At 40.1% G+C, this 14,009-nt stretch overlaps 1 protein-coding gene across 4 annotated transcripts in view; it reads left to right on the top strand.

The window, feature by feature from the left end:
• The window catches only part of FAM110B (family with sequence similarity 110 member B), a 156,131-nt gene that overhangs the window by 40,643 nt on the left and 101,479 nt on the right, over nt 1-14,009 (top strand). The gene's annotated exons all lie outside the window — the stretch shown is intronic.

Here is a 14,009-nt window from a genome sequence, read left to right as displayed (position 1 = left end):
GTCTCTGAGCTGTGACTTTGTAGTGTAGTTAGTGTTGCAGAGAGGCTGGAAAAGAGGGATATAGGTCTGTGGAGGGCTTGTGAGAGAAGTGGTGAGATGAGAGAGTCTGGCAGGGCATTTCTGACGGGTAAAGGATGAGACAAAATCAGTGCTCCTTCCTGACAATGGGTGTCAGACAGCACGTGAAGAAATAGAAAGTTGCAAGAGGTAGAGAGAAGGGACAAGATCTTGTAAGATGAATCCTTCTTTAACTGCTGGAGCAATCTCCTGTTTTTTGTTTGATGTCTGCTCATTCTACACTTCTCAGAGGATTTCAGACCCAGCCATATTTTTATGATATTGGTCAACTAAGTCTGCAGTTGATGATGGGGGAAAAAGAGGACTGCAAAGCTTGCTGTGATACTGAGAGGTCAGTGAATAGTATGAAGACAATTGTATCTCTAGCTATATACAATTGCACTCCTAAAACTACAAGAAAGTCTTTTTGCCATGAAGTCATACTCTGGCAACTCTGCCCATCTTAAGTCTCAAACTTCTGTTCAATTTACACAAACTTTTGTAAACATCAATGCACCATTTCTTGATGCTTCTCTAGATATTTCTGGGTTTTATTTAGGTCCTAGCTAGAGTTTCTGTATTCAGTGCTTTGTATTTTCTCAGAGAAGTAGTCATGTGAAGGTCATCAACTGCAGAAAGAGAAAGAAATTGTTTTTGTAAGTGCTGTTTTGCCTGCATTGTACGTGGTTTTCAAACTAGCACCATGAGGATCACCTTGCAGTCAGCCTTTTCCATCATGTCGTGTTGAAGTTCTGACCTAGTAAAAGGAAGGACATGAGCATTCATTGGGATAAAAAAGTAGTCAGGTCCCACCCTTTACTAATTCTCTTCAAACCGAGGTTGTGAAGAAAACGGCGATGGGAGGGAAAATCTTTGGGCACATATGTGGGTGTCCAGGGATCAAAGTCAATGTTTTGCATGGCTGCCAGCGGGAGAAGAGAGCTGCATTCATTCACACTGGAGTAGTGTCCAGTGAGGTACTCGTTGTGACTCTTGTGGTCCCTGTCCAGAGCCTCCCTTTGTCTCCCAAGGTGGCTGTGGGCACTCCGTGCTGGAAGCTGTGAAGATACCTAAAGGAGATTTGTGGCTTTTGCAGCATCTCATGTCAACCTGAATTTCTGCAGTCAGTTTCTCTAGAGAAGATCATAGAATTGTTTTGGTTGGAAAAGACCTTTAAGATCATCAAGTCCAACAACAACCAACAGTTTGATAAGCTCCCACATACTAGTCAATATTGATATACGGAAGTGACTTGGGATGAGTTACAGGCTCTGTTCTTTTGGAAGCTTTTCTTTCAACTGTGACAACAGTTTATTCTCCTAGGAGATGCACAGATCCACCCCCACTCCCTAATAATTAAATAAACTAGGTGTTCCTGCTGTTTCTTTAGTGGATACATTTTCAGAGATGATGAAATTTTCAGCTACATTAATTACCAGAAGTACACTGTCAAAATCCTAAGTATGCGATTTCATTGTTTCCCTGAAAAAGCCATAAAATCCAACAACCACCAAATTCTGGACTTTGTAAAATTTTTAAAAGGAAGACTAACTTAAATTTATGAAGAAGGATATTCCAAAAACATGTAATATAGGACAGAAATAATTTTCTCTGTTCAGATCGCATCAAATCTTCTCTCTATTGTAAAGGAATTTAACTCCTGTGGTGAATCTAATTTTTGTTTAACACAAAGGTTTTTTTGAGGCCCCGTCCAGCGGGAAGGTTTACAGAATGAAGGCATTAGGTGGCATAACTCTTCTCTTCATTCTACCAGATATGGTTGCATAAGGGCCTTGATGTACGAGATGGGGCCAGTAGGTCACGTTAATCAATTGACTGCTAATGTTGAGCATTAAATGCCTACTGTGGATTTTTCACTTAACCCTGGTTAGTGCTGACCAGTAGCGATACAGAACACTAAGCTGTTCAGAAGGCAGAGGTTGTGTGTTTTCTGCACTGCAAAGAGCCCTTTGTGAAGGGAAGCAGCTCTCTTTACATGCAACATGGTAAGCCTTAGGTGGACTTCCACTGGAGGACTTCAGTTCTCCTCAAACTTTACCACTGTGGTTGCCAGTTCGGAGGCTGTCTCCCAGCTTACCAGAAGTTGCATCATTCCACCAAATGCAGCTTTTTCAAGATAGCCCTTAACCTTTCACAGGGGTAGCTGATGTCATGGTGGTTATCATCGTAGGTCATCCAAAAATACCTGCTACGTGATAAAATTAAATCCACTAGGCCTATTTCTTAGAGTGTGTGTTGAATGAGAAGAGTCCCTACTAAAATTTTTCCCAAGGAACTAGTGCTAGGCTCTGTGGTTTATTGAAATCTGAAGAGTACGAAGAGTAGAATTTTTTTCCAGTGAACTTGTTCATAGCTGATTTTATTTTTTTCACCATTGTCCCTGAGTCATCCTACTATGACATCATGGCATGGGAAGAGCTTGCTACCCCCAACTACTAACAAGCTTCTTAATAGAGTTCTTAATAGACTTAATAAGCGTAAATACTTATGCTGGATAAATGCACAATCTGGAACTTAAATCGGCCTTCCCTGATTGGTGTGTGCCAGCATCTTCAAATAATTTTCTGATCTATAAGGTATTTTCCAGAAAAAGACACATGTATGTGTAGATCTGTTTAATATTGTTGGAGGGAAAAAAAATGATTTAAAGGATTCAAAGATTCACTTGCCTCTTTTATTGCTGCTGCCGCCTGTTGCAGCCACAACTTGTAATTAATACTAGGTTAGGTGCTGTAAACTTTCAGAGGAGTGAAGTATTTTCTCATGTGTCATATAAACAGTATTTGATCAGAAGTGCTTTGTGGTGGAATTCTTGAGCAAAGCAAGTCTAAGATACGTGACCTCAGCCAAAAATTAGTCAGTCATTTCAGTGTGATTTAAGTTATCTCTATCCAGAATTGCTTAGCATTAAAATGTAACCATTGATATATTTGTAAGCTTGAAATATTTGTATCAATTCTAAATGAAATTTTCTGTCACCTGTGGATTATTCCAGTAGGGTTTTGTCATCTGTAGAACCTTCTACTTGTCATAGAATGGTTTGGGTTGGAAGGGACCTTAAACATCTAGTTCCAACCCCAGGGACACCCTCCACTAGACCACGTTGCCCGAAGCCCCATCCAACGTGGCCTTGAACAATTCCAGGGATGGGGCCTCCAGAACCTCTGTCATCTGTCTTCTCTTTCTGTGTTCTACTAATAAGAGCAGGTAGGTTCAAAGAAATGAATAAACCTCTGTACACCATGCTTACTTTGTGACTGTTTAGAGTTACTTTAACTTATTCCTACAAGAACATACTCTTTTGCAATGCTTACTTGAGTTTTCACTGTGATAGGCAGCCTGTAATGAAAATGTTGACTCGCCTGAATGATATCTTTGTTTTCTTTATTTTGTAAGTCAGATTGCAAGATAATTTCAAATTACAAGTATTAGATCACATTTTCGTGAACAATTGCTTATGATTATGCTAAGTTACTGCACTCACCTATTTTAGTCACAGTCAATGTTTTAAATTTCAGTGTTAGGGAAGCAGAAAGTGTTTATATAGAGTCCTGAATTATGATAGCTTCCTATTTTGTTAGGTTAATATTTTGAGTCTCTTCCAATTAATGGCACTTGTGTTAAAAAGCTTTATACAAAGAACAAAATGGATTCATCTTGTAACATAGAATACAGGTAATCTTGGGGAGGAGGGCTGAAAAAAGGATCTGTGAGACGTAGCCTCATTATGCGCGTAATGTAGTCTTCCATTCTTTTATAGATTGCGCACCAGAGCCTTTAATTTTCGAATGCTTTCATTCTAGTGCAAGTACTCAAATGACTCACTAGTTATCTAAAGCATCAGGTAACTATACTTATATTTAGCTTTGTTCTATCTTCTTATCCTTGTTTCTATCTTCATTTTCTCAGTTGTAAGCTACAGTGAGTTTCATTAATGTTTAGAAAGACATAACCCCCAAACAGTGTGGGAAGCTTTCCCAAGTGTTCTCATGAGTACAGCCTCTGTGGAGTCTTCACAGGCTCTATCTTCTGATGGTCAGGGCATGTGGATGAGAAGTCCTCTGTCTTCTTTCACAGTACTTTTGAGCACAGAGTACTTAACCGCAGCTCCCAACAGGCTACACTTTTCAGTTGGAGGTGGTAACTTTTTTTAAGAAGAGATGCCTTCTCTCTGCTACTACTGGCGTCTACCCTGGTGGGGGTGTCCCTGCTAGTGACTGGCTCCAGTGGTACCTTCATTTTGGTAGTTGGTCTTTGCCAAGGCATGACCCCAGCCATAACTACTTTCCTCCTCCATTGAGGAAATGCTGTGTGCTGCAGACTGTGGTATTTAACCACGGGTCGAGATGTCTCCCTTTTTAGCTCACTAGATCGAAGTCCTGAATTGCAAGGAGTCAGACAAGAAATCAATACTGTTTTTCCATCTGGCTACCTTGAAGACTATGTAAATTAAGTCTATTTATGTTTAAAAAAAAAAAAAAGTTTTATGTCCGCACTGCAAGAACTACAGTTAGCAAGTATGAGCTGCTGCTTGTGTTGCTGCTGGGAAGGATCTTGCCTGGATAATTTTGGTTTTAAGTAGTTACGAGTAAGCTCACCTGAGATTTGTAGTAGATAAATGCAAATAATGTATACAACAATGACAATTTTACTTTTTTCCTCACAAGTTTTGTAGATCTGCCTCCAGCAGATTTTGAAAGCTGGTGAGGTAAGCAAACGTATACTGCCACCTGGAAGAAATCCTTTGCTTTCTTGGTGTTCTCTGCCTATTAATACCTGCTAGGTGTAGATTTTGTTGTCCCTTTCTTTTGGGTACACTTTTTTCATTTCCTTTTGGTTTTGTTCTTTTTGGGCTTTTTTGACTTAGTGAACTTTTCAAGTGGAGGCATGTATCTCTTTCACTGCTAACAGCTTTTACAGATATTATGCTTTATTTTTTTTAATCTCCAGACCATCTCATGTATCCTCAGTTAGTTGGCTTGGTACTTTTTCCTCTTGTATTTTTATTTACTTGAGGAAGTTACCTGTAAGTTCTGCCAAATATTAATTCAGACTTCAGCTGTGGTAAGGCTGGAGGGATGTCATGGTATGGGAGAAGTAAGTTTCTAATATATGATATAATTGGGAAGACTTTAAGGAGTCTCTGGTTTTACTCCAAACCCCTTCTTTCACTAGTTTTGGGAGTTGGAAAAAATACGTATAGAGAGACCTAAAAAAAATTTTTGTGACTACTGCAAAATGTGAAAGAGAATTTTCAGACTTTTCTGTTGTGCACTCTCACATCTGTAAAAGCCAATTTAAATCCCAAATTATGAATGAGTACAGACTTCTGAACATAGCTAATTCTTTGCCCTAACTTAGAAAGTAGAATTAAAAAAAAAAAAAAAAATCATAGATCTAATTTGGTTGGGTTTTGGTCTCATTTTATGGATGAGATGCAAAACAATAGTAGAAGCTACTGTTTCCTGACATAGCATACTAATTTACCACAAGAGATGATTATATTCCAAGTACCGAAAGAAAAAATGAGCCTTCTAAATTCTTCTCAACATCAATATTTCACAGCTATTTCAATTTGTTTTTAACGAAACAGAGACAGAATTATATAAATGGGGCAGTTGTAAGTACCCAGAATAGCTTGAATACTTTAAGTGAGATAAATGGTTAGATTTTGCAGGTTACCCATGTGCACACTGTAGCTTTATGTGCTGAACTGATCAGTGTGAAAACTCAGTGCTATGCACAAGGTTACTTCCATTGCTTTCCCTTGCTCCTTCCAAATACGAATACTTATGCTAGTGGGTGGGATATGGTGGGATTGCATGCGGCCATCCAACTGAGTATAGAAATTATGATGATTTTTAAGTCATGTAGTGTTTTTCATAGTTATGTGGTTTCTGTTATAAAATATGAATAATGTGTACAGCGAAGTCAGTGTAAAACACTTAGGCAACTTTTGAAACTTGCTCATGTTTCCCTTCTCTAGCAGCCCTTTTATTGTGGTTATGCAGCTTATGTTTTGACTATAGACTGCTGGAATTTGCTTTGAAAATATCAATGCCTGTTTTGTTTGCCTGTTAGCTTTGGAGCAGCTTCTTCAGACTCTGATTAAGGCAGAAGTTTAGGGAGCAAGGAGAGACTTTCTCGTTCAGATCACTAAAGACTGCATTATGGTAGAGCATGCAGGAGGTACAGGTTTGAGACAGACTGAAAGCTACAGTTCTGACTTCATTTAATTTTGCTCACTTTTTGACCTTATTTTCTCATGTTTGTACCTAATTTCTGTAGGGACAAAAAAGGATTATTGTTGTGCTGTTAACATGATGTTGTTATGGGATTACTGATTTCCCTTTCCACCTCTGACATGTTTGGGACTTTGACTCACCACTGAGACATCAGTCGCTTAAGGTAGTGGGAAACCAGTGATCTCCAAAATGTGCTGTCCTTCATGGGGTACAGTATTAGAAAAGATGAGGCATGCTTGTTCCATGTTTGAGCTCACAAAACGTATTTCAATTTGCAGTGAAGGCTAGGTTCAGACCTATAACCATTAGCCTGCTTTATTCCTAATCTTATGTTGGTATAAATTCTTGCCAAAATAATGCCTGCTAAAATGATGTGTGTGTCAGTAGTGTTAAATTACAGTGCCAGTGACAGAAAGGTTGTTCTGTACTTCCATTTTGTTTAATGTAAAACTGAAGATCCTTATGCCTGTGCTTTCAGAAACCTATTCTGGAAGTGCTGGGGATTTGCTGCTGGGACGAAGGGATAAAAAGCTCCATCTGATTTGGGACTGATCCTCTGAGCAGTCAGTACTTCATGAGGATGGCCACCCGAAGAAATTCGGGTTGACAGTAGTAGTATTACAAGCGGTGACTTGTGTGAGGCTTCCATGCCATGCAGACATGTGCTGCAGAGAAATGGGGCAACATTTTTTGCCCCCAAGCCTAGGAAGGGAAGGTGAAGAAAATGCCTGCTGTTTTGCCCAAGAAAGGTCTGAGAAGGCAGACCAGTAAATAATTTGTTCCCAGAATGTGACAGAGTTCCCCTGGTGCGTGTTTCCCATCTTCAGAGCACTCCCTAGCTCCCATGCTAGTTTTGGTGGGATTATCGCTCTCCCCCTCACCTAAGTTGGAGCACCATGCAGGGACAGGAGTGTCTGCTCAAATCGTCAGAAAAGGGTGGAAAACAAGGAGTAGGAGTCTCTAGGCTTGAGGGGTGAGCCATTTATACTAATTTTTCATAGCCTAGTTATGTGACTTGTGTGCTTATTTTGCATTAGAGGATGGGCTAAAAGGCCACGAGCAGTTCTGGAAGCAAGGGCTGGGATCTTAACAGCCACATGAACTTTAACTACTAGGTCTACAAGGTGCCTGAGATGCAAGTATGCTCTTCTTCAGGAACATTATATGGAATGAGAGTCCTGAAGACTCTTTTGTGAAAGGACTTTTGACTTGCTCTATTAAATAATTAAGCCTGTCTTCCTGGAGAGGCTTTTCATCTGTGCCAGCAAAATGCTTCTGGTTTCTGGTAAGAAGACTGTGAGACTGGGTTCTGGTATAGTGAGTCACAGTTGCTGGTTTTATATGGACACAATTTCTAGTCATTAAATTAACAATCTTTCTAAGATTAAAATCTAAATTTATTTTACATTTAGCTAAAAAGGCTTGAAGTTTAGTAGGCTGTCTCCAAACTTGTTAGCCTTGAAATGATAACCAAAGCCATTGCATTCAAAGCTGGCTTTCTTCTGGGATTCATTGTGCTGAGTATCTTCAACTCCTGTGTAAGGTAATAAAGTATGAGACTTGCTCTGAAACTCTGAATTATGGGTGTGGACTGCAGACTTGAAGTCTTGAAGTTTTACGGTCTCTGAGCTCCCAGCGAGCTGGCTGGCAGTGGGGTGATTTTTGAGCAAATGCCTGTATGTGTTAGCGTCTGCGAGGAACCACTTCATGCTCCAACAGTCGTACCTTGACTTGCTTTCTAGTTCCATCTTGCAGCTCAACATAAGCACCTTCTCACATAGAGAGATGTAAGAGAGAAGAAAACAGTCTTTGAAGAATAAAAAAAAACAACAGTGGGCTTTAGAGGGCTTGATGGATCTTCATTGTCATCTCACAAGATCAAAGAAAGCCTTGGAGCTGCACTTTCTACTCAGAATTGGAAATAACATTCTTAATTACAGAAGTGAGCAAGTCTGGCGGAGTTTCTTCTTCAAAGGCAGGAATGCTGCACTTCATCCTTCAGCTTTTGCGCTCTTTGCTGCATAGCATTTTTGAAAAATTACACCTGTCCTCTAATGGACTTGCATTTAAAGTTTTCCCAGAGCAATCTATAGATATTTCAGATATACTCAGCATCAAATTGTGTCACCCATTGCAGTAAGGTGGTCGTAGTAAAAATGATTCTAAATAGAGGAGAAAAAGAAAGTGCCAGCAGTGGTGATGAAGATTAATAATGTGGAGGTACTGGAAGTAGACTTATTATATTGCAAGCTCTTTGGTCTGCTCTTCTGACAAGGAAAATCTGTACTTGTCTGTGGGCTTTCTTGCTTAAGTTGATACTCTTGGGATCCCTATTTTTCTACCACATCAAGTAAAAAAAAAAAAACCCCAACCAACCAAATATATGTCCCCTTATGAAGCCTTTTGTGGCTTCTTCCAGTGTAGATTTAACCTCCCATGTCCTTGTGAGCAGTTGACTTTTGTTACCATTATACCTTGTGTTAGGAGTTCAGCATCTTATATCAATCATGTTTTGGTTTTTTGTATTGCTCTCTCTTCTTAAACCTGTTTGTTATGGGTCTGCTAATGTGTCTTTCTCACTTGGCTGTTTGGAAGCAGAAGTTGCTTTTTCTAGACTACATTTTACAATCTTTGGCTCACTAGGGTCATGATCATTGATTTTATGTGAGTCAGACATGAGCTGTATGGGGTCCATGGCATGGATGCGCTATTCAAGGCTATTTCTTATGCTTACTGTGTTACTGAGAAGCAGTGTGGTCCCTTTCTGTGGTTCACCAACTTTGTGGCCATCTACGTGGACAGCCAGAGGTCATGAAGTGGTGGCTAGGAGGCACGCGTATTTCAGTCTTGGTGAGGTCTCAGTAGTGCTGAAGGGTGTGTTGCCTTTCAAAATGGACAGTTTATACTGCATCTCTGCTGCCAGCTGTGAGGAAAGGTAGTGGAGGGAAAAATAAGTAGAGTGGAAAAGCAAGAGGACACAAAGGATACTTGTATAGTTTGAGGTGGTTGCTGAAATATGGTGTAGAGGTAGAAGAAAACACTGCAGTGAAGGAAAAATGGAAGGAACTTGAGGTGAAATGGAAGATTGATACTGGGATGGAGATGTGTTTGAGTGATAAGCAACAGGAAACATGTTTCAGGAGAGGATGTGAATTCAGTCTTTAAAATGATCTATCATTTGAATTTGGTAGTTCTGTGTTCTTAAGGATGCAAAAAGAATAATCTGTTTTCTTCCATGTCTGGTTGTGTGGGCAAAGCACAAGTGCCCAGCATGGTAAACCTTCTGCAGACTTCACTTCAGATCCTTCTTTGCTGCATCCATCAGGTAGGATGGATGGTAGGATGAAACACTCCTCCCCTGCTTCTCTGAGGGGGCAGTGATGGACTGGTGTCTTTGTTTTAGTCAGTTGGATCTTCAGTGAAGATACTGCCAATGTGTAGGTCTGGAGGCGAGGGATGGTAATGTCCTTTGGAATGTGGGGGTGTGTGGGTTTTTTGTCTTTATGATTCTGAGAAAAAAAGTGAGTATGAATGTTATAAAAAAATATAGGAATTGATCTTAGTGCTGTCCTGCAGAGAATCTCTAGCTCTAATACTGAAACATCTCTGCCTGTTATTAAGTATCCAGAGGAAGTGCTGTCTGAGGCTTTTAGAGATATAATTAGCATATTTGAACAAAAAGCCCTAAAGTTGCAGGTTAGCTGACCAACTTCAAAACGTGATTGATAGCATTGACATGCACGCACGTGTATATGCACGCATGCATGGGTAGCTGCTGTCTTACCAGACCAAAATCAGGATCAATCCAAGAAATGTCCCTGTGCTCCGTAAAATGAACATAGGTTTTTTTCCATGCCAAGTGCCACCCTTGAAGACTGGCATTTGTGATTTCCTGAGAAAAGTTTATATGGCAAACAGTAGGTCCATGTTTTATTTTCCTCCACGAATAATGATGGATCTTCTGATGAGTTTACCACCAATCTGCAGACATCCCAAACTCTACCAAGTACTTGCTAGGAAAGGAAAGAACCCAGCAAATAACTATTGTGAAGTCAAATTTTCTTTTTTCACAAGAAAAAGAAAATTTCTTTGGGAAGGAAAATGGAAACGTAGGAAAATTTGTGGATGAGAAAATTGTCCCCTCATCTTTAATCTGTGTAAACGTTAAAAGTTGTTGTTATGTATACATAACCATGGGATGGTTTAGCTCACTTCTAAAAGTCTAATGAATGCATCAAGCCAAGTAAAATATTCATTAGAGAAATTGGTTCAGTTCAACCTCTAAAGGCTACAGCTTGGAAATACACACACTATTGCCTTTAGAAATGCAGCATGTTGATTCACCAACCTGTTTGCTCAACTCATTTTCATTCCATATGTTTACTATACTTTGCAAAATCTAATTAACTGAGGTAGCAGTTTCCAAGCAATATTTGGTATATTTTTAAGTCAAAAGTTAAGTGTTATCCAGAGTGAAACCTGTTTGTTTGCAAAATACATCAGAAATTTTTTATTTTAAATATTTTTGTATTGAAATCATTGGAGATATAACTATTTATAAAAGTGATTGTAGCATAGTAAAAGGTTATTTGTTGCCAAAATTGTAATCTGTGTGTTAATTCACTTCCATGTGCCTAAATGAAGTATAAAATTCATTAATGTGCTAGCTAGGCAATTTTCACTGTAAGATGTTGGTTTCTGTTTCTATGGTGAATTCATAATACCCCCATAGGTTTTCCTCTGTCCTCCCTCTGTGATGGGCATCTGCCTCAGACCTTATGGTTTTGGAAAATTTTGATTGAAACTGTTATGTCAAGGATCAGGGCTAAAGAAAACCTAACTTGCTTTTAATTTCTAAAAACATTGTAGAGATCTTCCTTTGCTATGTGGAGCAGCAGGAACTTGAAACTTAGCACAGGTGGATAACTTGTGCCAAGGGACAGGCTTTTGCTTTTGATGAAAATCTGCCGAATATTGTCCAACTCGTGTACCTTTTGGTAATTTCCTCTCTTCCAAGAGAGACTTGCTGGGCCTGAGGAGTCTCTTGTGACTCTGTCCTCATGAAACCTCTGTTGATGGTACACCTATACATGGCCGTATCCTGTCCGTGTGTGGTCCAGGCACTCGTGTGTGGCCACCACGGGCGGTGGGGGCAGGCTGGTGGAGCTCTGCGTTGTTCTCAGTTGGAGTTTTAGCCACCTGCCTCTGCTGAATGTGGACCCTCGCGGACCACTGCTGGCTCCAGATGTCAGACCTGCAGTGCTGTTGCCCACACCTTCCTTGCCCAGTGCATTCTTGCAATGGTTAGAAGTGACTGTTGAAATGGAGACAGACATTGGGAATCCTCTCACTGGTCTGGTAAGCTAAGCACAGAGGTTTAGTGAACATTGATTGTGTTGCAGAGACGAGTAGGTGTCTCTTGAAATTCCACTTTGCAGCTGTCAGTGCGGAAATGTCCTAATAACGGAGGAGCTGAACCACCACGTGATCTTAGGTGTGATAGGGTGTCCCTCAACTACAGCTGCTACCACAACATTTTAAAAAAAAGCAACTCCTAGAATAACCACTCTGCTGCAATGGCATGTTGAGAGCGTGCTGCCGGGGCCGTGGGTTGGGCTCGCCCTGGGAGGCAGCAGCTCTGTGAGGAGGAGGAGGCGGCAGGCTGGCTGCTGGGGGGCCGTGCTGGACCCCCCATGCAGGAGGGAGCAGTGAGGGCTTGGGGAGCTGCTGGGCAGAGATGGGGGACACGTAAGCTTAGCAGCTTGCATGGGAGAGAGCTAAAACTGAGAGTCTTATGGCAGCTGAAGCCTGTTTAATTTCTTTTTAAGGATTCTTGGTCATTTTGTCACCTGTCTTAGGTAGCTTGGTGGTCTGCGAGGGTGGATTAGATTAAAAGAATGACTTAAATCCCTTTGATTTTCTTTAGTGTGTGTGTGTGTCTTTTCCTTTGCTTAGCAAATGTAAGAATTTCAAATAACTGGATCAGAGGACTCAGGTCAAGACTACTGGTCATGTTCCCCTGTTCCTACCTTTGGCAAAATGTTGTTAGAAAAATCATTGTGGATCTAATAATCAAATCATTGAGTACCTTTTCTTCCCGTGTCTCTTGAACTCCTTTTAAATTAAGTCTTTAACCTTTGTATGACAGTCCCTCCTACCTTTATTCATGAAATACATAGTTTTCTGGCTTCAAGCAGTACTACTAAGAAATTTGGAATATTCAACAGGATTTTAAAGAAGCACAGTTTATAAAAAAAATGATGAGCTCCTTAGATGATGTAATCTGAAAAGGAAGACTTAATAAAATAGCCTCCTTCGTTTATTGCAACACAAAACTTAATGTTGACTGCAAGTTGAATCAAGGGGTAAAATGTCACTCTTCCAGCATTTCCTTTTTATTTCTAGCCATGTATAGCTTTGAGAATATTTTTTTCTTACAGAGATGAAGTCTACTTGTAGCACAGAGTGACTCTTTATGAGCAATTTTCACTGGCAGATTAAGAAAGCTGTGACACAGCTATTTACATATTGTCAGTAAATGTGGTCTTGCACTGTGCTACCACATGAAAGTCTAGTTTCATTAGTAACATTTTATGTAGTAGCAAATAGAATTTTTGTACCGAAGTGAGTATGATAGATAAAAATGTTTATAAACAACCTTTAATATCATGCACTTGGACTGTGCCTGATACTGTACGGTGCTGGTGGTAAGAGTAAAGAATTAGGAAAAATGCTGGTGTAGGCACATAGGAACTCATTACTGCAGTGAGGTTTGGGGTTTTGCAAGCATCATGTTTATGGATGTGTTTTATGTGTAACTTAGTGGAAGAACCTCAAAAATGTGTTGTAAAGTTTGCATATGCATAATGCTGTAGCATTATGATATTTTGGCAGTATCAATCATGAAAAACGTACTGTATCTCACAAGAGACGCTGGGACTGGCACTTCTGAGAAACAGGCTGTGTACTTTCACCTTGCCACTGACACTTGAAAACCTTCTGGCCAGTGTAGAGCTTAGGTGATTCTATGAAGCACGTGAGAACAGGAAACTTCAGAAGATTGTTTTCTGATTTGCGCTAATCAGAGCGAAGATTGATTGAAACATGCTATCAAGGAAGACTAAACTATAGGTGCCCGTGTCTCTTTTTTTTTTTTCATTATTAGTTACTTAATATTGTAGAAGCTCTCAACATCTTTCAAATACACAGTGGTCTCTTAGATCATAACATTCCTTAGTTTTGTGGATTAATATATTTACAGAATGTGTGTAAGGCTTACTTGAGTTAGTTCCCCATACTTCTAAGGAGTATTTGCTCATGGTAAGTATTTTCTAAATGAATTCAGTTGTTTTGCATAGTGGCAAAAATTTCCTTGGCGTTTCCACCATAGCCTCGTGAAAGCTTAGTTAGGACTTTACGTGCCAATGCACACAGAAGCCCTCGGGTCATCTGAGTGTCTGCCCACGTGTAAATGTACAGGACAGAGGGGGTCCTATTGACTTCTGTAGGGCTCCTGTGCGCTGAAAGCACACATGTGGTGCCTTGCTGATCTGAGGTCTACGTTGTGGATTGTGAAGTACCATACATAAACAGATCCGAGATCTACTGTGTATATGATGCCAGTAATGTGTACCTACAAAACAAGAATTCCTACTGGCGGAATAAACTGCTGCATTTTATTGTCTC

The sequence above is a fragment of the Balearica regulorum genome, chromosome 2, assembly GCF_011004875.1.
Source record: "Balearica regulorum gibbericeps isolate bBalReg1 chromosome 2, bBalReg1.pri, whole genome shotgun sequence".
Lineage (NCBI taxonomy): Eukaryota > Metazoa > Chordata > Aves > Gruiformes > Gruidae > Balearica > Balearica regulorum.
Note: the sequence above shows the minus strand (reverse complement) of the source record. Positions and strands in the feature narration are given on the sequence as shown.